This window comes from Lutra lutra, chromosome 1 (assembly GCF_902655055.1).
Source record: "Lutra lutra chromosome 1, mLutLut1.2, whole genome shotgun sequence".
NCBI classification, from domain to species: Eukaryota; Metazoa; Chordata; class Mammalia; order Carnivora; family Mustelidae; genus Lutra; species Lutra lutra.
Genome location: NC_062278.1, coordinates 54,074,584 through 54,092,937, shown reverse-complemented (window position 1 = coordinate 54,092,937; position 18,354 = coordinate 54,074,584).

Sequence of the window (18,354 nt, the reverse complement as noted above, 5' to 3'; positions counted from 1 at the left end):
TGAGCTATTTTCATCGATGGGTAGACCTGGAAGGGCCCCCAAGAGTTCACTGTGTTCATCTTCCTGACCTCATTGCTTTGTCCTTGTCATCCTAAGAGATATACACACCATGTGCTAGCCAGACCTGAGCTTGCCTGGATTTCTATCGCTATTCTTGGTTGTTTCGTAATGTTCCTTCCAACTTCCAAAGGGGTGTTCAAAGCACTCAACATTTTTTAGTTATGTAAATTGAAAGCAAAGAAACATTGACATATTGCAAGACTATCCAACACTGAGGTCATATGCAAATTTTTCATGTATATTTAGACACAATTAAGTTTCCCTTAGATTAAAATAGATATCCTGGCTACCTATAATTCAGATATTGTCAGTGGTGGTGTTCAAACTTCAGCACAAACTAGGAGTACAACACGGTGCTAGCTACAATCCCATGCTTCATGTTTGCAAACACAACTTCTACTGCTAAAGGCCCCAAAGAATTGCTTCTCTCAAAAATACCTACCTTAGGGACTCACTATCTAATGGGATGGAATGTGTGCATTAGCCTAACAAAATTCCATAAGGAAGATCTTTACTGGAAAACTTCGTTAGAGACAAATTATCATAAATTATCTCTATTAATTTTATAGATATATAGATAGAAAGAAATTGGGGATGTGCAGCCCAAAACTCGTTTAATGGAAGAATACCCTTCAATTCTAGCTGTGTCATCATTGATGATTCCTCACATGACAGTGAGAAAGATAAGGCACTATTTGTGACCTTGTCTCCTTGGCTACACAGAAAAATGGTAGTACATCTCTCATTTATTTAAAAGAACTTGGGAAAAATTAAGTAAGCACGATCTTTTGAGAGTTCTGAAAAGGTGATTCAAGACCAATTAATACAGATACATTACTTTGACCACTGCGAATGAGTGCACTAGTGCACAGTTAGTAATTCTGTCTCTAAAAGTGAAGAAAGGAGGCTTTTTTTTTTGCAAGCCATTTCCTCATTTGAGGCATCCTCCCTCCCCTGAAATTAATCAGTACACAGCAAATCTGCTCTTTAGTCAGTGTTAAAATTGTGGCCCCCTGCTGCGCCTGCTGTCTTGACACAGCAATTACAGTGCAAGAACAAGACATTATTATCAATCTGTAGAGGCTGAAACAGTGACATCCACCAAAAAAGAGAGTAAATCAGAGGAAATGGAAGAAAAAGACAGAGAGACAACTGCAGAGAGGGGAAGGGAACTGGGGAATGCAAGAAACAGATAAAACAAAGCTCTAGAGGAGAATAAAGATATTAAAAGAACAGAGAAAATATGGCACCCAAAATCCACTGCTGGATCACATTTTATTTTCAACAGGGACATCTGTCAGACTCAGCATACTTGGTTAGCATTAGCAAATAAAACTTAATAGAACTCGCGAAGTAGGATGTGAGTCTGCGATTTATTGTCCACCATTAGAGATTTGAGATGAGGGGAGGACTAGTTTCAAGGGAAAAATGTAAAGTAGAGAAGGTCATTTGGGAAGATCTGTCAGTTCTTTCCATTTAATTAAACATGCACTCACTGAGTGTTTACTTGATGTCCCATATTATATAAAATAATGGAAATGAGACACAGTCCTTACCTCAAGAGTTCATGGTGTAGGGCTAAGGTGGGAAACAGTCATAACTAGTTAGAATAGCATGAGTCAAGTATCTAAGTGTGAACAGCCTCTTCCCTGCTGCGGATAGGCACGCAGAGGATGGGCACTCTCAGAGCATCTACCATCACCCATACTCACAAAGCTAGAGGTCCTTTTAACACTACTCTCTTTGACAATCCCTCATGCTCTGGAATTTTCTTTGTTAGTGCTCATGTCCAAGAACATTGATGGAAATTTCTGCAGAACCACTGCTCTCTAACGACATAAAAGAAACTCATGAATATAATCTAGACATTAAACACAGGGATTTTGGAGTCAGGCAACATGTAATTAAATCGCTGGACTGCATACTCCCATCACCTTTAACAAGTTACTTATCCTAAGTATTTTTATCTGTAAAATAAAGGCCGTTGGATATACTTCACAGCATTGTTGAAAGGATTAAATGAGCACATAATAAACACTTAAAATGTTAACTTTACCCTGGGGCAAATAATACATTATATGTTAATAAAAATTAAAAATTAAAAAATGTTAACTTTAATTTCCTAATATGGGGTTGTATTAGTTTTCCAGGGCTTCCATAACAAAATTCCCAGATGAGGCGGCTTAAACAACTGAAATGTACTTTTGCACATTTCTGGAGGCTCATAGTTCAAGATCGAGGTATCACCTAGCTTTGTTTCTTGTTTTGCAAATAGCCGTCCTCTGACTGTTTCCTCACAGTGTCTTCCCTCTGTGCACACGTGACCCTGGGGACTCTGTGTGTCCAAACTTCCTCTCTTGTAAGTAGAGCAGTCAGAGTGGATTATATCCCACCCACAGGACCTTATTTTACCTTATCACCTATTTAAAGGCCCTATCTTCAAATACAATCACATTCCGAGGTACTGGGAGTTAATGACCTCAACATACGAATTTTGGGAGGGACACAATTCAGTCCATAACAGGGAGACTAACATGCTGAAAGTAAATTGATACACAAACACATTCGCACCTGTGTGACTTCATCCTAGAAAATCTAGAAATTTTTCCTTCACCCCAAGTGCTCCATCATGTGCCATCCCAATCAACACTACCTTCTCTTCAAGAAATAACCATTATTTTGACTTCTTTTAGGATAAATTCTGCCTGCCTTTGAACTTCATATAAATGAAATCATGCAGTGTGTATTCTATTGTGTTTGGCTTATTTTATTTAACAATATATCTATAAAATACATCCAAATACTTCTACGTAGCACTAGTTTCTTCTTTTGAGTTGCTATATGGGAATATAATTTGTTTGTTCATTGATCTCATCTGGATTATTTTCTGTTTGGGAGTATTATGAATAAAGCTGTTACAAACATTCACATGTCTCTTAGTGAATGTATGCATTCATTTCTCTTGAGTGAATTTGGTTATTCAGAGTTACATTGCTTAATTTACAAACAAATGAAATTTTCTAGGTAATTTTCCTTATTTTCATTTCAGTGTACTTAGAAAACATACTCTGAATAATTTTGATCCTTTGAAATTTGGCTATATTTGCTTTTGATGCCAGTGTATACACTATTTTTATGAATATTCTATGTGTACTTGAAAAGAATATGCAATTACGTAGTGCAGTGTCTTTAGCTCTAACTGATGCCAATGAAGTCAAGTTGTTTAGTCCTCTGTTTTTATATTTTATACATATTTACTCATCTTTTGATCATTAAAATCTTTAGCTAATTGTGTTTTTTCTAGTTTCCTTTTTGTTTTATTAACTTCACATAGTTTGCCGCTATGGTATTAAATGCATATCAGTTTGGGCTGTTACAGATTCCTATTGAATTGACTTTTATCATTATGAAATGTCCCTATCTCTGATAATATTTTTTTCTTAAAAAATATTTTTCATATATCAATAAAGCCACACACACTGTCTTTTGGTTAACATGTTCATGGTACACTCTAAAAATACTTTGCCTTCAGAGGCCCCTGGGTAGGTCAGTCAGTTAAGCATCTGATTCTTGATTTTGCTTCAGGTCATGATCTCAGCCTTATGAGATCTATCCCTGTGTCAAGCTCTGCACTGGGCATGAAACCTGCTTACGATTCTCTCTCTCCCTCTCTGTGCCCCTCCCCTCCCCTTTTCCCCTTCCCATGTGTGTACTCTCTCTCTCTAAAATAAATAAATCTTTAAAAAAAGTACTTTACCTTCAACCATTCTTTTTCCACATAAAGATTAGTTCATCTAACTATATATATATAGTTATCTTATTAGCCAGTATGGCCATCTTTGTCTTTTAATTGGAGTGTTTACTCCAGAAGAATTATAATTACTCATATCCTTTAATTTAAGTCTGTGGTCTTGCTGTTTGTCTCCATATGTTTTTGTTTATGTGCTTGTTTTCTTCCCTTTCTTTGCATAAATAAAACTTTTCAAAATTATTCCAATTTTTCTTCCATTATCAGCTTTTAATACAATTTTTTACTAGTCTATTGGTAGTTAACAAAAATAATTTAGAGATTACAATACACATCCTTTACAACTATTGAATATTTAAGATTAAATTTATCTGCCTTAAAACTGAATTCCTCAGGGCACCTAGGTGGTTCAGTTATTAAGCGTCTACCTTTGGCTCAGGTCATGATCCCAGGGTCCTGGGATCGAGCCCTGTGTCAGGCTCCCCACTCTGCCGGGAGCCTGCTTCTCCCTCTCTCTCTGTCTGATGCTCCCTCTGCTTGTGCTCATTCTCTGTCAAATAAATAAGTAAAACCTTTAAGAAAAATACTGACTTTGTCTTTGACTTGCTTTTATAAATTCCAGGTATCAATGATTTTTTTGAACATATTAATTGCATTCATTTTAAAAATTCTTTCCTGAAAATACAAATATATTTTTAAAAGTATTTAGAGGTCAGGTGGATGACTTATTCTTTTGAAGAGTAGTTTTAGTCTTTAATAGGTCTGGCCTATTTGGGTTTTGTTCTTTCCCCTAGGATATGATCTTTCAGGGTGGGCCTCAGGGAATGCCTAAGTGTTTACCAGGCCCCTCTACTTGAACAGAATTTGAGCATCCATCTGTATCTCCCATGTAGCATTGAAATCTCTATTCAGCCCTTCAAACTCTAGGTGCTGCTATCTTCTGGGTTTTGTAAAACCTTTCTGTATGTTTGTGTAGTTTAGAAGATAAATAACTTGAAGGGAAATTATACATGGATTTTTATCCTCCCTTCTTTATGGCTCCATTCTCTCTGGGATTTTTACTCCTCTGGCAGGCCTGGTGTCTTTCTTTTCAACCAGGTTAAATCAGTGCTTTTTGTGCTCTATTTCCCCTGCTTAGTTGCTCTCCAATGTTGTCACCATCACTGCTGTCATCAATATCATCATCATCATCAACACATACACACACACACACATTTCTTTTTATTGATCAGGGGGCTGATTTAATATCACCTACTCTGCGATGAATAGAACAGGTACTTACTGTTGGGCTATTATCTTTAATATATGAGTGTAATTCTCTCTAGTTTAGACTTGAAGTTTAATAGTAGGTAGACTTTCTTGTTTCTGGTAAAATAGTGTTAATGAGTGCAAATTTCTGATACTATGGCAATTCTCAGGGAAATTCTTAGTGCTTCTGGGAATAATATAGATAGATATGACTACGAGGATAGTGTTCAGGTGGAACATGAAATAGCTTCTCACTAATCATATATCTAGGGTTTTAAGAATGTGTACAGCCAAGAGAAAGAATGAGTAATCAACTGGAAAGAGCAGGGGGTTGGTAATTGTGTGGAAAATGCATGTCAGATAAAGTCCATAAAGTAAATTAAATATTTATAGAGTACCCATGTATTAAGTATTATACTAAACACAGTAGAACTGAAGGATATTTATTTTGGGGTATTTGGACCCAAAAGTTAATTATACTTTTGAGAAAAAAAAGATTAAATGGAAAATTATACAAATTGAAGTGCTATGTAGTGTTTAAAATAGCAACAAGACTTCTGAAAAATGTACAAAGTAGAATGTATATATTGAACCTAAATTTATCTCCATGTAAAATAAGAAAAAGAACAAAACAAGCAGCATATTTAGTTTCAATTATCACCAGAACAAAAATCTTAAATCTCTGCACCTTACAAAAACTAAATGGTGCCAAATTGCACTTTACCACATAGGGTGACAGGAGTTTTCATGCCTTAAATAAAAAGATTATGGTTCAAATGGGAGTTTTTTCATTTTTATTTTTGTCCTGTTATCAAATTATAGGGCTAGTTGGATGCTGGTTAGCAACATTTTAGACTTGGTGGGGCCCAAGAGGGTTTCAGGACATGTCATTTGAAGTAGGATTAAGACTTAATTCCATTTATCTATGGCTGTACTACAGATTTACTAAATCATAATCTCAAATTTTTTTCACCAAGCTCAAAAAGTGTTTCTGACAGAACCAGGTTTACAAACCAGTGTTTTTTTTTTTTTTCAAAGATTTTATTTTTTTATTTGACAGAGAGAGAGATCACAAGTGGGCAGAGAGGAAGGCAGAGAGAGGGAAACAGGCTCCCTGCTGTGAGAGCCTGATGCGGGACTCAATCCCAGGACCCTGAGATCATGACCTGAGCTGAAGGCAGTGGCTTAACCCACTGAGCCACCCAGGCACCCTACAAACCAGTGTTTTAAACTAGCAGTTACATTTTACCACTTTTTAATTTGTGCAGTGCATTCAAAAACTAAATACAAAATACTCCTGCATGTTGAACATCAGTAAGATATTTTACAAATAAAAAAAAATGTAGTGAGTATATTCCTACCAAATGAAATAGATAATTTCAAAGATTAAAGAAAAGTTAGGAAATCTTTCTTGCTCATTATGGCTCTCATTTTTATACGAGATTCTTATGAGAAGAATTTTCATTTTTGATGCTTTAGAAAATAATATAGAATTTCTGGTCAGGCAATATAACTGCCTAAGGAACTGAAACATTTTCTTCCTAAAAGTAAAGAGAGATGCTGAACACAATAAATATTTGGAATTCATAACAGAGCTTGCAAGAAAGAAAAGAAAATCTCAAGGTGCAAAAAACAAATAGTGAACTGAAAACCAAGGTAGTAAACATGTGAACTTTAGTTGTCACTGCCCAAGGGGCTGTTATTCTGAGTCACGGAGGGGAGTCTTTCATTAAGCTCATGCAAAGAGAGTAGACAGGGCCATGGGCCCTTACAAAGTAGGAGCTAGAACTCCTACATAAAACTAGAATCTCAAAGGGCCAAATACTCAGCAAAAGGCAGATTAGAAAAGTCTGCACGTAACACAACGACTTGAAAAGAAAATTCACATGTCTCAGCCGAGACTCTAGATTGAAAACAAGTATCCCTTGAAAATTTGAAAAGCCTTTTTTAATCCCTCATATTTAGATATTGAAATGACAATACCTTTGAAATGATAGCGTATGATCTTTAAAAAAAAAAGCACAAAATACATGTATTTGTCGAGGTGAAACAAAAACTAAAAACCACAAAGATGAAAAAAGAACAATACAAATTTTAATAAGGACCAATTAGAACATCTAGAAACAGAGACCAAACAACTGAAGACGGAGCTGACACATTCCTGGGAAATTCTTACAGGCTGTGGAAGAGAGTTTGAAAGCAAGCGCAGTAGAAAGACAGGTCCCATACAAATGCATAGGTAGACTGATAGAAAATTTTGACTTCTGCTTCAAGCAGAGAAGACAACAAGAACTTCTTATGACTTAGCCTCCTAACATAAATAACCAGAAAACTAAGACTGTTTGAAAAAAACAACTGTTTTCAGACATTGGGCAACAGGCAGTTTCCACACAATGGATACATCCAGAGAGACACTAAAAAGTATGTGGCATCTTATGCAGTTCTGAAATTGGAGATCAATGGTCAGGGAGATCAATGCAGATGAAATTTGTAGACAGAGTACCAGAAATGGAGAAAGCCAGAAGAAAAAGTGCCTCAGATATCTTACTGGCTTCTTTTTGAGCCTTTACTTAGGCCTGTGCCATCCACACATAGAGTACAACTCTGCAAACAGGAGTAAAGAATAACCAAGGAGCTTTAAGGAGAGCCATTGCCAGTGCTCACAGTGGGTAAGGAGTTATTTGAGTAGAAACAGCCAGAGTGGAAAGTCCTCAGTGATCATTAAAAGTAATAGGAGCCCAACAGTCTTCCAACTTAGACAACAAAATCCAGACCTTCAACAAAGTAATCAGCATAATGTCCAGCATCCTTTCAAAATTACTAGAAATGGCAAGAAGCAAGAAAATGTAACTAATAGCCAGAAGAAAATTCATTCAGTGGAATCAGATATAGAAATGTGAGGGAGGATAGAACAAGTATAAAAGTATATTACAATAGCTATAGTTTTACTTATTTATGTATTTAAAGGGAAATATGGATAAAATTAGAGAAATGTTAGACATTATCTGTTTTGGGGAAGACCTTTTGAAAGGAGATATTAAAACCAGAAAACATAAGGTACAAAGTATGTGTATATGTATGTGGATGGACACATACATAACTGCATTATTTTCCCTTCCCATTTTCAGAACTATATGAGGAATAAGGTTCCTGAGATGATCAAAAGATCATTTTTATTACCGTATAGTTGGTTAGGGCATATAACTTTATTCCTCAGCCATTTTGCTCTCCATCATGTGAGATACTGGCTCAAAGAGTCTGTGCCCCTATGCGGGAACTTGGGACAAAGAGAATGAAAGTTCTCAACAGAAATTCATAAATCTGATGACATATAATAATATAAACAATCACAGACAACAAAAAGATATCTTCAGTGTATGTAACTAGGGACATTTTTCCCAAATTGCCACAACATATTTTCTCTACTTGGTTTCAGATTATAACTCTTGTGCCTGTGGCAAGAAAGTAGCTAAACTTTTCTGGAGGTCCTCACCTTAACTCCCTGAAGAACAGAGTAGCCTATATTTTCTTCCCAGTTCCTTTTTCATCTCATTACTTCACAACTGTTTTCCTCAGATCAACCAGTTTGCTTCTTTGATTTCTCCAGTGAGGTAAAGAGGACAGGAGACACAGATCTTTTTGTTTGTTCTTTGGTTCTACCACAATTTCCAACCAGTATGAATAAGTAAGTATCCTTAAAAATCTGCAAAAACACCTTCTAAAATACTACCATCTTAGGGTAGTAAAATAATGTTTTATTCTTAATTCGCCTCCCCAGATTCCTTTATTTCCACCAATAGAGACCAAGAAGAAACCTCATTTCCCACCAGCTACGGTTCTCATGGGATTATATTTAATCAATGACTTCTCTCTACTGTTACAGCCATTTATTTACCTACACGTTGGTCATTCTCCTACCCTCCTTAGTATGTTAAGTCCTACATAGATAAAATTCTCTCTCACACTATTGCTGCTGTAAATCTTAGTAACTTTGATGTTTAGGTTTATGATTCTTCCAACACTCTGACCTTCTTTGGATCAGTTATCTACCTCAGCTATTCATCCTAGGTCACATCCTAAACTTTGTCATTGCCTACAAATAAAACCTCCATAGTCTCAATTTCATTCAGAACATTCTCTGACCATCATCTCCTTCTAGTAACCTATCTCCTGATCCCTCAACCCTACCAGTACCTCTAATCTACTGATCCTACCATCTTTTCCTTCTCTCTCATACTCTTGATGGCCTTTCTCCTTCCATAGCTAAATACTAGGCCAACCATTATAATCCCTTCATTGAACTCATTGTCCATTCCTTTACCCTTCTCTTAGCATATTTTCTTGACCATGCTAAGCGCTTATTAAACTTAAACCCTGGTTAAATCAAATTCTCTGCTACTCCATGCTTATAGCATACCACTAAACATAGCAAGAGAAAAATACAAACATGCTGACTGGTCTCACTTTAAAATCATGACCACAAACCTCAAGAGGCCTTTAACACTAGCCAGAAATCCTACCACATCTACTCTGGCCATTTATTCTCACTGTTGTCTAGATAATTACTTTACATACTTCTCTTTCTCCTCAAAGATCCCAAACCTCCTGCCTGAACTTTTACTCTCAGTTGATAATTTCTCTTCCACTTCAATGAAAAAATGAGAAACGTGAACCTATCAGTAAAAACTCCCTAAGATTCCTACTGCCACTTCTACCCACCTATGAGCATCTGCACTCTTAGACTCTGCCTCCCCACCTGACAACCTAAGAGAACTCCCTTTGCCCTTGTGTGAAGTCCACCCCTCTTGCCAGTGGTGAAGTATGGAGCAAGAGCACAAATGAAAGTCCATTCTGTGTGTGTGTGTGTGTGTGTGTGTGTGTGTGTGTGTGTGTGTATGAATGATATGGATATACTTATATACATTATATAGTGTGTATGTCTATCTAAAAAATGGTGATGAGGAGGATGCCAATATAAATAAAAAAGGAAACTTAAGTGTAAAAAAGATAAGATACTTATAGTAAGAAAAAGTAACCACAGACTTATTAAGCATATGCTATGTCCCAAGCACTGGGCTAAGGTCTTACATCATCACATTTACTACAAAAAGTAATGCACGTAAGGAAACTGAGACTTTGAGCACTTAGATAACTTGCCCAAATCACACAGCTAGTAAATGGTCGGAGTGGGTTTTCCCCAATGATGATCTGACCCCAAAGCCCATGCTGTAGTCACTGTGCTATAAGAGAAAAACACCATTATTTCCTGAGTGGCGGGCCCTAATGAATTTTCTAGACAGTCTCATTTCCAGATGGTGCTTTGTAATGCATAGCTTCATGACATTGAAGCAGGACCTGATGTGTGGTTTGGCTTTGCTGGGGCCTCCTGGGGTTCACCCCCTGTCCAGTGTGGTATGGCTGTCTTTTGCTAAAGCCCTGCCTGGACGGGCCCCAGAGGGAGCAGTATTTCAATTACAGGTGCGCTGATTCTTAGGTGTGTGTTTTCTAATCAGGTATAAATTGCTCTGGGATTCCTCCAAATGAACTGTAGCCTGTAAGTGTAATTTGCTGTTTCACTTGCCCTACGGTCAAGGAATTAGATCAAGCGCCTGAATCAAACATCACTGCTTAGACTTCCAACCATCTCTCATCACTAAACAGTAGTAGCTTCAACTACACAGAACAGGTATCCTAACATATTTCAGTCTGCCACCAGGGTGAGTCAAAGCTGCACCTAAGTGACACTTCCTCCACCCTCATGGAAAGCTAGAGGTCCATTGAGGTGCTAGATCCCCATCTTGAAGGTTCTCCAGAAGTGATTATAAACCTCTCCTCCATGTTCAGTGACATCAGGTTGGTAGCTTCACTTTGGGCATCACATCAGAAGAATTCACACTCTGAACACAAATCCTACAAGTCAGGGCTTCCCCTGCTTCTAGAGCTATTTTTACCATCTCACCACTGTAGAAGTCCCCAAAATTTTGTAAGCGTCTCCACTCCTGCCGGAAGGAATGTCATATATGAAGTGTAGGATGATTAATGTAAAGGTCTATGGTCAATGTTCCTACTTATGAAATAGGGAACTCTGCCCACACTCATTCTTGGTGAAGCACCAAAACAGGTGCTCAGAATGAATTCAGTGCCCTTCAGAGCAGTCCTTTCTCAGTCTACTGGCCTTGTACTTCCTGGGTACAGACAGAGTTGGTACACTGTCAGAATGAGGGCCAGATATCTTAACAATCTATAACAGAAATTGTAGGATCTTAACAACGCAAGACTCCACATATAACTCAAGGCTGCAGGGCAGGTCCTTAGCAAAACAACTTCACAAGGTGGTCTCCACTCCAGAAACTTTTTTCTTTTGTTTCTCATGAGAACACTTAAATTCTCTCAGCAAACTTCAATTACGCAGTACAATCTTATCAACTGTAGTCACCATGTTACAATCAGATCCTCAGACTGAATTTATAAATGCAAGTTTGCACCCCTTTATCAACATCTCCCTACTTCTTCCCCATTCCCACCCTGAAGCCCTGGAAACCACCATTCTATTCTCTGTTTCTATGAGTATGCTGTTTTGGGGCATTTTGTTCTTTGTTTTTGTTGAATTCTAAATATAAGTGGCATTTTTCAGGACTTCTCTTTCTCTCTCTGGCTTATTTTACTTGGCATAAAGTAGCCACCAAATTCATCCCTAATATCACAAATAGCAGGATTTTCTTATTTTTTGAGGCTGAATAATACTCCAGTGTGTGTGTATACATACACTCTATTGTGTGTGTATGTATACACACACAGTGGAGTGCATATATAACATTTTCTTTATCCATTCAATAACTGATGGGCACTTAGATTGTTGCATAACTTGGATATTGTTGATAATATTGATAATGTTGCAATAAACATAGGAGTTATTTTAGTAATTTCATTTCTTTTGGATATATACCCAGAAGTATAAGTGGTGGTTCTACTTTTAATTATTTGAGGAAACTACATATTGTTTTTCATATTGGCTGTACCATTTTATATTCCTGCCAACAGTGCATAAGTGTTCCCTTTTCTTTACATCCTTGTCAACATTTGTTATCTCTTGTCATTTTTATAATAGCCATTCTAAAATATGCGAGGCAATATCTCCTTGTGGTTTTGACTTGCATTTCTCTAATGATCAGTGATGTTGAATATCTTTCCATGTACTTGCTGGCCATCTGTAGGTCTTCTTCAGAAAAATGTTTTTTTCAGGCCCTTGGCCAATTCTTTAAATTAAATAGCTTTCTTGCTATTGAATTATAGGAGTTCCTTGTTTATTTTGGATATTAACCCCTTATCAGAAAAGAGGTTTGCAAATATTGTTTTCCCATGTGGTAAGCTCTCTTTTCATTTTACTGATAGTTTCCTGTGCTGTGCAGAAATTTTTTATGTTGATTTTTGCTTTAGTTGCCTTCACTTTTGGTGTCAAATGCAAAAAGTCATTGCCAAGACCAATGATAATGATCCTAACCACCACCACCACCCCCCCGTTTTCTCTCAAGAATTTTATAGTTTCAGGTCTTATGTTCAAGTCTTTAATCCATTTTGAGTTTATTATGTATGACATAAGATAGGGTTCCAGCTTCATTCTTTTGCATGTGGATAGCCAGTTTTCATAACACCATTTATTGTAGGATTACCTTTCCCCATTGTAAATTCTTGGGGCCTTTGTCAATAATTAATTGATTATATATGCATGGGTTTGCTTCTAGGAATCTCTGTCCTGTTACACTGATTTGTTTAAATGCTTATACTGTTTATTACTATAGTTTTATAATGTAGTTTGAAATCAAGACATGTGATGCCTTTGGCTTTGTTCTTTCTCAAAATGGCTTTGGTTAGTTGAGGTCTTTTGTGATTCCATTAAGACTTTAGGATTTTTTTTTTTTACTTCTGTGAAAAATGTCATTGAATTTTTGATAGACATTGCATTGAATCTGTAGATTGCTTGGCTAGCATGAACATTTAAACAATATTAGTTCACCAATCCATGAGCATAAAATATCTTTCCATTTATTTGTGTCTTCATTTTACTTTCATCAATATTTTTAGGTTTATGTGCACAGATCTTTTATCTCTGTTGAATTTGTTCATATTCTTTTTGATGCTACTGTAAATAGAGTTTCTTAATTTCTCTTTCTGATTTTTGTTATATTAATTTTGTATTCTGCAACTTTACTGAATTTGTTTATTGCTCTAACAGGTTTTTGGTAGAATCTCTAGGGTTTTTAATACATATAATATCTACAAACAAACAATTTTACTTCTTCTTTCTAATTTGGGTGCCTTTTATTTCTTTTTCTTGTCTGATTACTGTAGCTAGGACTTTCTAACACTATGTTGAATAGGAATGGTTAGAGTGTGCATTCTTGTCTTATTCCTGATCTTAGAGGAAAAGCTTTCAGGCTTTCACCTTTGAGTATGATGTTAGATGTGAGTCCTCATATATGGCCTTCATTATGTTGAGATACATCATTCTGTATCTAATTTGTTGAGTTTTTAACATGAAAAGATGTTGAATTTTGTCAAATATTTTTTTCTGTTTCTATTGAGACCATCATATAATTTTTATCCTTCATTTTGTTGATGTGATATATCAGTTTATTGATTTATGTTTGTTAAAACATCCTTGCATTCCAGGGATAAATCTCATCTGATCATGGTATATTATCCTTTTAATGTACTGCTGAATTTTTTTTTATAATATTTTGTTGAGAAAATTTTCATCTATGTTCATTAGGGATACTGGCCTGTAATTTTCTTTCCCTGTGGTGCTTTGTCTGGCTTTAGTATTGCGGCAATGCTGGCCTCATAAAATGGGTTAAGAAGTGTTCTCTTTTTGGGGAGAGTGTTTAAGAAGGATGGAATTAATTTTTCTTGAAACTTGGTAGAATCCATCAGTAAAGCCATCTGGTCCTGTCTTCCGTTTGTTGGGAGATTTCTGATTACAGATTCAATCTCCTTACTTTTAATGGGTCTGCTCAGATTTTCTCTTTTTTCATGATTCAGACTTGATGACTTGTATGTTTTTATGAATTTAATCTCTTTTTTCGTGGTTATCTAATTGGTTGGCATAAAATTGTTCCTAGTAGTTTAGATCCGTATTATCTCTTGTTACCAGTTTCAATGTCTCCTCCCTTTATTTCTGATTTTCTTAGTTCTGATTTCAGTTTTTTCCCCGCTTTTAGGTTGTCCAGATGAACATTTACCTTCTCAAAAACAAACGAACAAAAACAGTTTAGTTTAATAGATCTTTTTTATATCTTTCTTGTTTCTATTTCATTTATTTCCACTCTGATCTTTGTTATTCTCTCCCCTCTACTACCTTTGGCCTTATTTTCTTCTTTTTAAGTTCCTTGATATTGAAAGTTAGGTTGTTTGAGATATTTCCTTTTTCTTAAGATAAGCATTTATTACTATAAACTTTCCTCTTAGAACTGCTTTTGCTATATCCTTTAAGTTTGATAATGTTGTGCTTCCATTTCTATTTATCTCAAGATATTCAATTTCCTTTTTGATTTCTTCTTTGACCAACTGGTTGTTCAAAAGTTGTTGTTTAATCTCCACAGATTTGTGAATTTTCCAGTTTTCCTCCTATAAATGATTTCTAGTTTCATAGTATTGTGGTAGGGAGGTGCTTGACAGGATTTCAATCTTCTTACATTTATTAAGACTTGTTTTTTGGCTAATATATGATCCCAAGTTCTCTGATCATTTATTTTACTTGCTCTTGTCTGTCATGGAGTCTCTCTGTAGAATTTTTCACTTCAGTTACTATTTTCTTTAGTTCTATAATTTTTTTGGTATTTTAAAATATTTTTCCATGTTGAAATTCTGACTTTGTTCATGTATTAATCTCCTTACCTCAATGATTATCTTTATGGACCATTATTTTGAATTCTTTATTAAATGAGTCACTTATCTCTCTTATTAAGCCTGGTTTCTAGAAATTCATCTTGCTTGAAACATATTTTAATTTTTCAGCTTTTATTAACACTACATGTAAGTTTTTGCACATTAGATAAAACAAGCACTTCTATCTTAACAGACTGCCCTCTTATAGACAAACCTCATCAATCAGCTCAGATTGAGTTTCTCAAACCTTTGTTATTGAAGCAGCTGCCATCTTTGTTATTAGTGGCATCTAGAAGCTGAGGACATGCAAGACCTGTCAGTTTTCCAAAGGTATGGGAAATGCCCATATGCCTATTCAGGTTCCAGGATGATTACTAATTGCCTGACCCTTCCGCTTTCTATTGTAGACTAATTAGAAGCTCAACTTTCAGGCAGCTTGGAAAGTCAGGAGATTAGATATGTAGTCTAGCCACCATCAGGGAGAAATTTGGAGCTGGGTGATAGATTTGCCTATGCACTCCATGTCGAGCCAAAGAGAAGACTCTGAATTTGCTTTTGTGCCCAAATAGAACTGCTTCTTTGTTTTCTTTCACCTCTGGAGGCTCATGAATGCCAATGCAGTCAGATCACAGCAGTAGATGATATGTGAGCCAGTAAGAGTTGGGTGACAGCCATAAGACTTAGGGTGTAAGACATGTACACAAGCCCCTTCCAGGGAGTGACTGGACATTTGGTTTTATTTTTTAGAGCAAATTGGTGGAAAACAGCAAGGAATATGCCCACCAGCTCTATCTTGTTCCTGGGAGCATCCCAGTCTTCACATGTAGAGATGATAAGCCAGAACCTTAGGCAGCATCTGGGAAAGCATACAGTCATATCTCTTCCAGGGAGGAACTGGGAGATGGAAATTTTAGCCTACTCCATCTGTGCTTAGTTCACAGAGGACAGCTACAAGAATTTTTTGTTTGCCCATTTGAAAATTTCTTTTTTGTTTTTATTATGGTCCTATAGGACTTTTGAAGGCTGAGTCCTGCTGGGTATTGGTGCTAGGAGACTTGAAGGTCTATTCCTCAGGTGGCTGTCTCAAAAGCTGAAGCACAAGATGTGTGGACAAGCTCATTGAAGGGAGAAGGTGGAATCTTGGTTTTATTGTTACACCAAGCTAGAAGTAAAGGAAAAAAATGGCAAATGCACACTGGCATTTGGGCATTGACAGGATCTTAGTCAGCACCTACATGCAGGCTGATTAGAAACCAGACCTTCGGGGCGCCTGGGTGGCTCAGTGGGTTAAGCCGCTGCCTTCGGCTCAGGTCATGATCCCAGGTCCTGGGTTCGAGCCCCACATAGGGCTTTCTGCTCAGCGGGGAGCCTGCTTCCTCCTCTCTCTCTGCCTGCCTCTCTGCTTACTTGTGATTTCTCTCTGTCAAATAAATAAATAAAATCTTTGAAAAAAAAAAAAAAAAAAAGAAACCAGACCTTCAGGTAGCAGCTTGTAAATTATTCAAATACCTTCCAAAGACTGGGAATGGCTGTTTTTGCCTGCTCCCTCTGCACTGAGTCCTGAAGGGAATTAGCCTCAGCCAGTGCTCATGGGCCCACTAACAACTGCTTCTTTGTTTCCTATGGTCCTGTGGTACTCATGAATGCAAACTCCACTGGGTTTACAGAGGTGGGTGTTTGGGGGCCCATTTCTCAGGTGCCAGCCTTAAAAGTTGAGACTCTACATTGAGTAATGTATAGAATTGTCAACTTGCTATGTTGTATACCTAAAACTAATGCTATATGTCAACTATACTTCAACAAAATAAATAGTTTTGAAAATTGGGTGCTCTAGATGTATGGTCCAACACTTTGCTCCTCAAGGAGAAGCTGGTAGTTGAGGTTTACCTCTCAATTTTATGGCACTGTAGCAGGAGTGGAGTTTTTGGTGAGACTATATCTTAGCCCTTTCTTGTTATTCTGATGTGAATTTTTCTCAGTTGCTTAATATAGAAGTCACTCAGCTTGTTTCTGGATTTTTCACAGAGGGAACTTGATAAAAATGAGTCAGTGTTTATAGCTGTATATTTGGGATGTCCATGGAAGAAAGGAAATTTAGGATCTTCCTATGTTGCCATCTTTTCCAGTTTTGATAAAAATTGAGTAAGGGGTCACTCAACCTCCAATCCACCATTCCATTACTGAGATGGGAAAGGACTCTATCTTCCAGAGTTCCTTGCAACTTAGATTCTTTACCTGAATTCAATTCTACCTGTTGGATGGACTAGTTTTAGATTTAGAAGACTTAAGAGAGAATGTTAAGAAGTAAGGTTTAAATGTCTATTCACTTAATTAAAAATAGAGCTACCCTATGACCCTGCAGTTGCATTATTGGGTACTTATCCCAAAGATACAGATGCAGTGGAAAGAAGGGCCATATGTACCTCAATGTTCATAGCAGCAATGGCCACAGTCACCAAACTATGGAAAGAACCAAGATGCCCTTCAACGGATGAATGGATAAAGAAGATATGGTCCATATATACAATGAAGTATTATGCCTCCATCAGAAAGGGTGAATACCCAACTTTTATATCAACATGAACGGGACTGGAAGAGATTATGCTGAGTGAAATAAGTCAAACAGAGAGAGTCAATTATCATATGGTTTCACTTACTTGTGGAGCATAAGGAATAACACAGAGGACATTGGGAGATGGAGAGGAGAAGTGAGTTGGGGGAAATTGGAGGGGGAGACAAACCATGAGATACTGTGGACTCTGAGAAACAAACTGAGGGTTCTGGAGGGGAGGGGGGTGGGGGGTTGGTGAGCTTGGTGGTGGGTATTAAGGAGGGCATGCATAGAGCACTGGATGTGGTACATAAACAACGAATTTTGGAACACTGAAAAAAAATATCTATTCTCTTTCTTCTTATTATTTCCAAATCCTGAATCCGAGCCCCAGAGTATCATGTACTTATTGTGCTGGTGTTATCCTCTAGTGAATTAATGCTCTTGTGAGTCAGTCCTAAATATATCTAGAATCATTTCTATAGACAAAATACAGAATATACATCTTAAACCCTTCAAATGACATTCTGACCACCTAATTTCTGAATTAAACGCTTTCTTCTGAATATAAGTGGTTTTTATTTCCAGCACTAATAAAATATTTGAAGCAGGAAGTTAAAACTGAAGAACGGACATCTGAGATTCTCTTACCTAGTTTGGATTAAAGGAAATAATGGTGTAATACTGTTGGAAAATGGAACACACAAAATAGATTGCATGAAATGACAAAAAAAGTTTAAATTATCATCCAATATCAACAGGAATAAAGGTTAGGCTTTGTTAGAACAAAATAGCTTTCTAAAATGGGTCTTGATAAAGATGAGTATAGTGACTATAAATTGGACTTGCAGCTTATTACACA